At 36.3% G+C, this 11,424-nt stretch overlaps 1 non-coding gene across 1 annotated transcript; it reads left to right on the forward strand.

The window, feature by feature from the left end:
- The first annotated feature begins 548 nt into the window (after window positions 1-548).
- Trnat-agu (transfer RNA threonine (anticodon AGU)) lies at window positions 549-622 on the forward strand. The gene has a single exon. It is a non-coding gene; the product is annotated as a tRNA-Thr (tRNA).
- The last annotated feature ends 10,802 nt before the right edge of the window (window positions 623-11,424 follow it).

Consider the following 11,424-nt stretch of genomic DNA (forward strand, 5'->3'; position numbering starts at 1 on the left):
GTATCATGTTATAGGTATCTCTACTCTCCAGTATCATGTTATAGGTATCTCTTCTCTCCAGTATCATGTTATAGGTATCTCTACTCTCCAGTATGATGTTATAGGTATCTCTACTCTCCAGTATCATGTTATAGGTATCTCTACTCTCCAGTATCATGTTATAGGTATCTCTACTCTCCAGTATCATGTTATAGGTATCTCTACTCTACAGTATCATGTTATAGGTCCTCCACTCTCAAGTATCATGTTATGTATATCAGCGCTATTTATAGAAAGTCCTTGCTTTTTGTCTCCATTAACTTTTGTAACTTTGCACCGAGTTTTTTCTGAGTTTAGAATTATGTTTTGTTCAGTTTAAACTAGATCAATAAGAAGTTATTGTTGGTGGTCGGACTTTTCATCGATCATTTTTAATCAGGGAATTATATAACGATCGCCATACCATTGATCAGTGGTAACACATTGTAACACAGAATTTTACAAAGAAATAATTTATTTGCTCCGAGACACGCAGTAGGAATGAAATAAGATAATGACACTTAATCAAGGGCTCCATAGCTCAGTTGGTTAGAGCGCCAGTCTAGTAAACTGGAGGTCGAGGGTTCGACTCCCTCTGGAGCCTATACCTTTTTTTTTTCTCTTTCTCGATTCTCAATTTTAAACTTCCAGTATTTAATGCAGTATTCAAAAGATTGGTAAAATTACGAATGAACTGTCTTAATTCTCAATACATAGCACAGTTAGACTCTCCCTTGTTACACGTTAGTGTCAATACACAGCACAGTTAGACTTTCCCTTGTTTGTGTCAATTCAAAACACGGTTAGACTCTCCCTTGTTACACGTTAGTGTCAATTCACAACACGGTTAGACTCTCCCTTGTTACACGTTAGTGTCAATTCACAACACGGTTAGACTCTCCCTTGTTACACGTTAGTGTCAATTCACAACACGGTTAGACTCTCCCTTGTTACACGTTAGTGTCAATACACAGCACAGTTAGACTCTCCCTTGTTACACGTTAGTGTCAATACACAGCACAGTTAGACTCTCCCTTGTTACACGTTAGTGTCAATACACAGCACAGTTAGACTCTCCCTTGTTTCTGTCAATACACAGCACAGTTAAACTCTCCCTTGTTACACGTTAGTGTCAATTCACAACACGGTTAGACTCTCCCTTGTTACACGTTAGTGTCAATACACAGCACAGTTAGACTCTCCCTTGTTACACGTTAGTGTCAATACACAGCACAGTTAGACTCTCCCTTGTTACACGTTAGTGTCAATACACAGCACAGTTAGACTCTCCCTTGTTACACGTTAGTGTCAATACACAGCACAGTTAGACTCTCCCTTGTTACACGTTAGTGTCAATACACAGCACAGTTAGACTCTCCCTTGTTACACGTTAGTGTCAATACACAGCACAGTTAGACTCTCCCTTGTTACACGTTAGTGTCAATACACAGCAAAGTTAGACTCTCCCTTGTTACACGTTAGTGTCAATACACAGCACGGTTAGACTCTCCCTTGTTACACGTTAGTGTCTATACACAGCACGGTTAGACTCTCCCTTGTTACACGTTAGTGTCTATACACAGCACGGTTAGACTCTCCCTTGTTACACGTTAGTGTCAATACACAGCACAGTTAGGTAGTTAATTTTCCACGTGTAAACTGTGCTTACTTCTAGGATTTTAAAAAATATATCCAGACGCATTTATTATGAACTTGTGAAGAGAACTTTTTGATAGTTTTTTTTGTACGAGTTACCTCCCGTTAACCAGAACAGAGTTTTTTTGTACGAGTTACCTCCCGTTAACTAGAACAGACGTTGTAATTGACAAACTTAGGGACTTTAATACAGTTTAATCTATTAGGCAAAGTGTGCCTCTCTTCCTTCTATTTGCTTTAAAATGTTTTTAAGGACAACAAGATGTTACAGAGGTAAAATATAGAAAAGATATTATGTCTACATACAGCCACTTACAAACACAGTCGAGTTTTCAAATCCATATTCTGTAGATAATCTATATATATGTTGGTTTCTCGTTGATTGTTGTATCAGCTATCAATTTCTCACCCTCACATATTACTATAAGACATTACGAGGGTTATCCAAACCACCCAAGTGAATCACCATCCCCCACCCAATCACTCAGAACAAGATACAACAGAGCCAAGCAGTGAACACCATGCAGCTGTTTCGTTCTTGTCGGATTCGTCAGTGATGCTAAGGGTCTAAATTTTGAAACCCCGGGAGGCGTTGTACAAGGTTTACTTGCCCAAATAATCGCCGAAATTGAACTTCAATATAAATCGTCTGCTCGGAGACCTTACGCCATATTGTCGGGATCATATACCCATTTTGAAGATATCGGTATCGGAAACTATTGAAAACAACGAACACCTACCGACTACTTTTGCCCATAAGTAACAAGCTACACACCGGAATATTTACAGGTTATAACTGCGTATGAACTGTGGGGCAAACAGTCGATATCTAAAACAAGGGACCGTGCCCAAACTCTCGATCACGATCGATAAAAGATTTAGAATCCAAAAGCGAAAGCAATTTATTGATGAAACATTAACGCGGTGCCTAGTCACGTGTTCAACTATATATACATCAATTGTTTATACGTCTGGATATCCCTGCTAGCAGTTAGCATTCAATTCAAAACGTCCATAACTGAGACCTTTACTTATTACCGATGAGCTCGTAACAATAATAAATTATTTTGTTCAAGTGAATATAGACAAAACATTACGAGTTATTTCCCTTGGACCACATTTGCTGTTTCTCTAATTCGACAGCTATTTTCTCGCCACAATCATTTGACTGAAAAGTACACGTGACATGATATGCTTATGATTTTTACAATAAACATAAACGTTATAATACGTTACTTCAGATATCACCAGACGTCATTTTGAGAGCAACCTAATCCAAGTTCTGCTGCGACAGACTTTTAACATCTAAGATGAAATAAGATGCACAGCTACAGAACGTCTACGGAATGGATGTAATGACGTAATCGATGTTGTAAATATGATACACAACTTAACAGATTTTTCTCTTGTATTATGTGTTAGATGAGATACCCTATAATGAACACCTGTGGTCCCGCTACACTACCTTCCTGACATATCCACATACAGGTAATGTAGCTTTGGCCGAGAATAGAGATACTTTCAAGCTGTTGATACAACTGGTCAGGTTTGAGTACATATATTTTTGCTTAATTGCATAAGAAACTTTGTCTCATTTACAAGATGTATATAACCTATAACAATTGGTGCTAAAGAAACAAGAAATGAAACATTATGATGTCCATAAAGTGCCGCGATAATTCTGTTTAAACGTACCCAATCCTTGTCATAAATAATACCTCATCCGACCCGACCCCTGCTCGTTTCTATTCTACTCTGCCCAAAGGTAAACTACCATTGTTAAATATAAAAATTCTGGAGGAGACTGTAATATTGTTTAAATTTGCCTATATTCTTGGCTCGCAGACATATTGCTAGTTCCTTGACAAGTTTCAGTATAATAAACAAAGGGCAATAACTCCTAAAAACTTGTAATGTACACATGTCACTTAAGTAAGTACCCGGGACTCTGTCATTTCAACAGTTACGTTGCATTATGGGATAGGTAGGTCATTTAAACGTCTATAGCTTACGACTTGCGACTGGATTTCTGTACAAGAGGTTATGGTAGAGGCATGGATATAGTTAGATATATGATATGTCCATGGCAGAGATATGCCCAGAGTAACACGAGGGTGCTTAATGGCGAAAGTAGACATTTATACATGTATTACTGTGTCTGAACAGACGATCATTGTTTAATTTTTGTCCAAATCAGAGCTTTAACTATTTTTAGATCGTCCTGTGGACATATTTACTTTATAGACCGTCTGGAATATGTTCTTATTTTCTTCATTTTCAACATTTCGAAACATCCGTCTGATACACAAATACACATAGATTATTTTTGTTGTTGAAACCTAACAGAATAACTTCTCAACAACTTGACATTGTTTTTTGATTAAAATAACCTTTTAAGTCCAGAAATATGTTTTGCTTTGCTGATTCAAGTTTTCTGGGTGACAAGGATTAAAACAGGTATCTAAAGAAAGATCAAGTTTCCAAATTAGATAAATGGTTCCAGTTTCTTGTCAATTCAAATATTCAAAATAAAAAAAAATATTCAAAAGTTCAAATTCAAATAATTATTACACAACAGAGAACTGATATCATCAAAAAATATCGACATATAAAACGGATACTCGCCACAGGTTTATCTAACTGCTGCTATCGCAGATATCTTTGTTAAAATTAAAAATTTCTGTATAGAATTTTATAAACATGTATCTCACAACAAGCTTTGACATACAATGAGGAGATAAAAAAAATATCGATAACGAACAATATCCATCTAAATCATACACCGGAAATCACGTGATCTGCCTATTTACTACTATCAGATTCGCTACAAACGGATTTCAATACCAATACTTGACGAATCGTTATTTGTAAATAAAAGCTGTTAATCAGGAATATGATTCAATCAGATATTTATTAAAAAGGCAATACATTTCGGTGTTTTTTTATGTCCAGAAATCTTAAAAAATCCGGAAAGATGTCTCCCGATCATGATCGGTTCTCGATTTAGAAAGCTACATTTTTTTTTACTTCAGAGTGTTTCGAAATCCGTAAATTGTGTTTACATGTAACGTGTTTTCGATAAAACGATTTATCACAGGAACAGTAATTAACTCACCTGTCAGGTAAAAATAATACATAGCACAGGTAGATTCCAATATATCACGGCTGTATCTCCAAGTCTGAATTAATATACAGTGATAATGTTTACTGCGTCACAGCGATCTCAAAACTGGACTAAACCCATCGTCATCTCTAGATAACAAAGTCAGTAATTCAGCATTGGTGTTGCCATGGAAACCCATTTCTATATCATTCTTTATATGCCGCCACATCCCCCAATGGTGCAGATGCCTTGTGATAAAGCCTATTGTGTTAAGAGTCCTTAAATTCTCCAATGCAGCTTCCCATACACAACTGGCTTCACAACTTTACAACAGAATCCTTGCTAATTTGGGCAATGAAAGGAAAATCCTGAATCTGCTCTCGTGCTACAAACAAAGCCCTCACTGGCACACAAATATCTAAAGACGAGAGCGAAAGCTTTTATTTTCGAGAAACATTTCAATTCCCTTTCTCCATCACATCATAAAGACGTCCTCCTCATGTGGAAGACAACTCCCCTAGAGCTGAAACGATGTCGGTTCTTTTCAAACGGTTTCTACGCAGTTCAACAAAACCATCCTATAGTTAATAGACTATACCAACAGTCAGTAGAGATGTCCCTATGGTACTGTAGATCTGTGTGGCCGGAACACTATACCAACAGTCAGTAGAGATGTCCCTATGGTACTGTAGATCTGTGTGGCCGGAACACTATACCAACAGTCAGTAGAGGTGTCCCTATGGTACTGTAGATCTGTGTGACCGGAACACTATACCAACAGTCAGTAGAGGTGTCCCTATGGTACTGTAGATCTGTGTGGCCGGAACACTATACCCACAGTCAGTAAAGATGTCCCTATGGTACTGTAGATCTGTGTGGCCGGAACACTATACCCACAGTCAGTAAAGATGTCCCTATGGTACTGTAGATCTGTGTGGCCGGAACACTATACCCACAGTCAGTAGAGATGTCCCTATGATACTGTAGATCTGTGTGGCCGGAACACTATACCAACAGTCAGTAGAGATGTCCCTATGGTACTGTAGATCTGTCTGGCCGGAACACTATACCAATAGTCAGTAGAGATGTCCCAATGGTACTGTAGATCTGTGTGACCGGAACACTATACCAACAGTCAGTAGAGATGTCCCTATGGTACTGTAGATCTGTCTGACCGGAACACTATACCCACAGTCAGTAGAGATGTCCCTATGGTACTGTAGATCTGTCTGGCCGGAACACTATACCAACAGTCAGTAGAGATGTCCCTATGGTACTGTAGATCTGTGTGACCGGAACACTATACCCACAGTCAGTAGAGATGTCCCTATGGTACTGTAGATCTGTGTGACCGGAACACTATACCCACAGTCAGTAGAGATGTCCCTATGGTACTGTAGATCTGTGTGGCCGGAACACTATACCAACAGTCAGTAGAGATGTCCCTATGGTACTGTAGATCTGTCTGGCCGGAACACTATACCAACAGTCAGTAGAGATGTCCCTATGGTACTGTAGATCTGTCTGGCCGGAACACTATACCAACAGTCAGTAGAGATGTCCCTATGGTACTGTAGATCTGTGTGACCGGAACACTATACCCACAGTCAGTAGAGATGTCCCTATGGTACTGTAGATCTGTCTGACCGGAACACTATACCCACAGTCAGTAGAGATGTCCCTATGGTACTGTAGATCTGTGTGGCCGGAACACTATACCAACAGTCAGTAGAGATGTCCCTATGGTACTGTAGATCTGTCTGACCGGAACACTATACCCACAGTCAGTAGAGATGTCCCTATGGTACTGTAGATCTGTGTGGCCAGACACTATACCAACAGTCAGTAGAGATGTCCTATTGTACTGTAGATCTGTGTGGCCAGACACTATACCCACAGTCAGTAGAGGTGTCCCTATGGTACTGTAGATCTGTGTGGCCAGACACTATACCCACAGTCAGTAGAGGTGTCCCTATGGTACTGTAGATCTGTGTGGCCAGACACTATCCCCACAGTCATTAGAAATGTCCCTATTATAGATCAGTACGAATATCGTGTCCATGCCTTCGGATATAATGGCCTTTTCACAAATCCTTTAAAAAGCGTTTTATTCACTTTCCGTCGTATTATTACATTAATGTGCACGTTGGACTATCGTTAACGTGTGTATGGGTGGCAGAATGGGTCTGTTTGACACGTTGTATGATCTAAAAAGATAATTATAAATGCTTTAACTGGTTATGCACCATACTGGAATCAAACAAGACCTGAGATCGTCCAGACTAAGTTACCATATTTTTCGGCACAGAGACTTGAAGAGCGCGGAACATGTATAACAACTGGCTTCAAACTTCCTATCCACCGTTTTTTATCGTAGTTTTATTAACCAAGCCTTCTGAATTTTTGTTGCAATAAAATTCCACAATAAACAGTGGAGGAATTATTTTCACGAATGATGTTATCCTGAAGAAGTACATACCTAACACACACGACTGCACGTGCACAAGTCCAAGTAAGACCACCTGAAAGTATCGCTCTTTTACAGGCAATATTAACATTTAAAAATAGAATTCTATGGCATTTGATTGAATCGGCCATTATGAATGTAACCAGCCACACCTTACGATACATTAAGATATTGGACAACAATACTACTACAGTACCTAAACAGCTAGCTTCTACCCTGGAACACGACCCTATTAAAACTTGTTATAGCACAAATTCTAAAGGTATATGTTGTCGAATAAAGAAGGGTAGAATGTGTGAATTATATCATGGCTTCCAGTCCTGACCCGTGATAAACTCACCACTATCTTCAAAGTTCAATTTCTATTTTATAAATAATATATTATCAGTGGTGAGATAAGACTGTGAAAAACCTGTGTAATAACGAAAGCCCTCAGAAGTTTTACTACAACTACCCAGGCAATAACACCCGGTACTTCATATTGTCGGGCTATGTACGGGCTGTTGAAACAGGCCCAATTCATCCACAAAGACTACAGAAAGTTGTGTTATTTACATTTGATTTCTGTATTTTAGATAAGTTTCTATGTGAAATATTGATATTTGTTATCAAAATGGCACGTGTGCCAAACTGAGATAATCGAAATAGTGTAGGAATATGCTGTGCTTTTACTCAGTGAGCACTTCCGACTGAGTCCCCCTCTTTACACTACCATCATATTGACAATTTCTTATTCTTTATGAAAATGCTGAAACATGTAATTCTAAAAATAACTAAGCTGTTGAAGTAAAACTGACATAATCAACTACTTTTCTCTTAGTGTAAATCTTCTCACGCCTGCCTGTGTTGTCATTTCCGGTTGTTACACGAACTGTCAGGCTAAATGTAATCAGTTTTGTCTGTTTGACTTAAAGAGTAACAAGCACGTGAATATGACTAGTGTATCATCTACAACTTGACAACATTTCATGGCTGTTGTTTACAGTAGAGTGATAAGCACGTGAATATGACTAGTGTTTTATCTACAACTTGACAACATTTCATGGCTGTTGTTTACAGTAGAGTGACAAGCACGTGAATATGCCTAGTGTATCATCTACAACTTGACAACATTTCATGATATGAGGATGATGATGATGATGATGATGATGATGATGATGATGATGATGAGGAGGAGGAGGAGGAGGAGGAGGAGGAGGAGGAGGATTGTAATGATGACGATGATGATGAAGAGGAGGATTGTAATGATGATGATGACGAGGAGGAGGAGGAGGAGGAGGAGAATTGTATTGATGATGATGATGATGATGATGATGATGATGATGATGATGATGATGATGAGGAGGAGGAGGAGGAGGAGGAGGAGGAGGAGGATAATGATGATGAGGAGGAGTATTGTAATGATGATGATAAGCATGATGGTGGTATTTGTATAACCGTCCAATATCAATATTATACATTATACAGTATTATACATACACATATAAAAGACTCTATAACACCCCTGTTCTTGTCTGAAGTCTATATATTCTAAGGGAGAGGACTTGTATAGACATTGCTTCTGTTGCGGAAGATACAGGTCGGCTCTTGTTACTGGTAGGCGGTATGTTACATGTTTTATTAAATTTGTATTCCATTATTTTACTGGACTAACCATATTTTCAAATATCATCACACTCACAGTTAATATAAGTTAATGATGGGTGTGTATATTATATATGATAAATCTGACATCAGTTAATGATGGGTGTGTATATTATATATGATAAACCTGACATCAGTTAATGATGGGTGTGTATATTATATATGATAAATCTGACATCAGTTAATGATGGGTGTGTATATTATATATGATAAACCTGACATCAGTTAATGATGAGTGTGTATATATGATAAACCTGACATCAGTTAATGATATGTATATTATATATGATAAACCTGACATCAGTTAATGATGGGTGTGTATATTATATATGATAAACCTGACATCAGTTAATGATGAGTGTGTATATATGATAAACCTGACATCAGTAAATGATATGTATATATGATAAACCTGACATCAGTCAATGATATGTACAGTATATATGATAAACCTGACATCAGTAAATGATATGTATATATGATAAATCTGACATCAGTTAATGATATGTACAGTATATATGATAAACCTGACATCAGTCAATGATATGTGTATATATGATAAACCTGACATCAGTTAATGATGGGTGTGTATATTATATATGATAAATCTAACACCAGTTAATGATGGGTGTGTATATATGATAAACCTGACATCAGTTAATGATGGGTGTGTATATTATATATGATAAATCTGACATCAGTTAATGATGGGTGTGTATATTATATATGATAAACCTGACATCAGTTAATGATATGTATATATGATAAATCTGACATCAGTTAATGATATGTACAGTATATATGATAAACCTGACATCAGTCAATGATATGTACAGTATATATGATAAATCTGACATCAGTCAATGATATGTATATATGATAAATCTGACATCAGTTAATGATGGGTGTGTATATTATATATGATAAATCTGACATCAGTTAATGATGGGTGTGTATATTATATATGATAAATCTGACATCAGTCAATGATATGTATATATGATAAACCTGACATCGGTTAATGATATGTATATATGATAAATCTGACATCAGTTAATGATATGTACAGTATATATGATAAATCTGACATCAGTTAATGATATGTACAGTATATATGATAAACCTGACATCGGTTAAGGATGAGTGTGTATATATGATAAATCTGACATCAGTTAATGATATGTACAGTATATATGATAAATCTGACATCAGTTAATGATATGTACAGTCTATATGATAAACCTGACATCGGTTAAGGATATGTAGAGTATATATGATAAACCTGACATCGGTTAATGATATGTACAGTATATATGATAAACCTGACATCAGTTAATGATATGTACATTATATATGATAAACCTGACATCAGTTAATGATATGTACAGTATATATGATAAATCTAACACCAGTTAATGATATGTACAGTATATATGATAAACCTGACATCAGTTAATGATATGTACAGTATATATGATAAACCTGACATCAGTTAATGATATGTATAGTATAAATGATAAACCTGACATCAGTCAATGATATGTACAGTATATATGATAAACCTGACATCAGTTAATGATATGTACAGTACATATGATAAACCTGACATCAGTTAATGATATGTACAGTATATATGATAAATCTAACACCAGTTAATGATATGTACAGTATATATGATAAATCTAACACCAGTTAATGATATGTACAGTACATATGATAAACCTGGCATCAGTTAATGATGAGTGTGTATATATGATAAACCTGACATCAGTTAATGATATGTACAGTATATATGATAAACCTGACATCAGTCAATGATATGTACAGTATATATGATAAACCTGACATCAGTTAATGATATGTATAGTATAAATGATAAACCTGACATCAGTCAATGATATGTACAGTATATATGATAAACCTGACATCAGTTAATGATATGTATATATGATAAATCTGACATCAGTTAATGATATGTACAGTATATATGATAAACCTGACATCAGTTAATGATATGTACAGTATATATGATAAACCTGACATCAGTCAATGATATGTACAGTATATATGATAAACCTGACATCAGTTAATGATATGTATAGTATAAATGATAAACCTGACATCAGTCAATGATATGTACAGTATATATGATAAACCTGACATCAGTTAATGATGAGTGTGTATATATGATAAACCTGACATCAGTTAATGATATGTACAGTATATATGATAAACCTGACATCAGTTAATGATATGTACAGTATATATGATAAACCTGACATCAGTCAATGATATGTACAGTATATATGATAAACCTGACATCAGTTAATGATGAGTGTGTATATATGATAAACCTGACATCAGTTAATGATATGTACAGTATATATGATAAACCTGACATCAGTTAATGATGAGTGTGTATATATGATAAACCTGACATCAGTTAATGATATGTACAGTATATATGATAAACCTGACATCAGTCAATGATATGTACAGTATATATGATAAACCTGACATCAGTTAATGATGAGTG

The sequence above is a fragment of the Ylistrum balloti genome, unplaced genomic scaffold (assembly GCF_031769215.1).
Source record: "Ylistrum balloti isolate Yb309-2 unplaced genomic scaffold, AGI_CSIRO_Ybal_v1 Utg371046, whole genome shotgun sequence".
NCBI classification, from domain to species: Eukaryota; Metazoa; Mollusca; class Bivalvia; order Pectinida; family Pectinidae; genus Ylistrum; species Ylistrum balloti.